Here is a 1,030-nt window from a genome sequence, read left to right on the forward strand (position 1 = left end):
AGATCATCAGTCCTGGTAGTTGGACCGTATGGGATGTGGCATTCACGGTGGTATCCCACCGTCTGGGGCGTCTTCAGACGCATCTGTGATGATCATTGAGGCTCAGTTCATAGTGGGACTCATCACTGAAGCCAATTATATTCCAGTCAATGCAATTCCAGACCAGGGACGTGCCTGGGGACACACCAGATAGCAGTGCGATACCAACCCGGCTGCTGGCTGCCATACAGCCAAACGAGGACTGATGGTCTACTGTGGCATTTCTTTTCATAACAGGACCTCTTTGGTTGTCATCTGTGTCACCATTACAACACAGACATCTGTTGACGATATTATAAACCCCATTTTGTTTCTCGTCATGACAAGCCATCATTTGCTTACATTTCAGCAAGATAATGCCTGCCCACACGCAATTTGTCTTCATACTTGCCACACCTTATCTTCGCCAGCTAGGTCACGGGATCTCTCCCCAACTGAGTATGTCTGCGGCATTATGGGCAGGGCCACCCAACCAGCTCATGATTTAGACAATACAATGTGCCACTTGGATAGAATTTGGCTTGATGTCCCTCAGTAGGACATCCAACAAATCTATCAATGCCAAACTTGCTCAAGAGTCAGAGGTGGACCAACTTGCTCAATTTGTGAAGCTCTTTCTCTTGAATAAATCATTCAATTTTTCTGACATTGTAATTTTTATTTTATTTTATTTTATTTTTTTTTTTTTGTCTGTGCACGTACATCACATCTACATATTTCCATCCCACACAGATAATTCTTTCATGCTGCATAATGTTTATTTTCATCTTACGAGTGTAATCTAATGGACAGAGCCCACCTCAGCGTAGGGAGTCTCTGCTGGTTGGGAGTGTGGAGGTGGAAAGACAGAGAGAAGTGTACTAGGGGGACGTAATAGTGTGTGAGGTTGGAATGGGAGCAGGGGAGGGCATTGAGGTGTGGGGCCACAGGAACGAAGCCTAGAAACTCTAGCTGCGACATATTCTTCACTCCTGTAAACCCCGTTACCTAA

Source organism: Schistocerca americana, unplaced genomic scaffold (assembly GCF_021461395.2).
Source record: "Schistocerca americana isolate TAMUIC-IGC-003095 unplaced genomic scaffold, iqSchAmer2.1 HiC_scaffold_35, whole genome shotgun sequence".
Classification (NCBI taxonomy): Eukaryota; Metazoa; Arthropoda; class Insecta; order Orthoptera; family Acrididae; genus Schistocerca; species Schistocerca americana.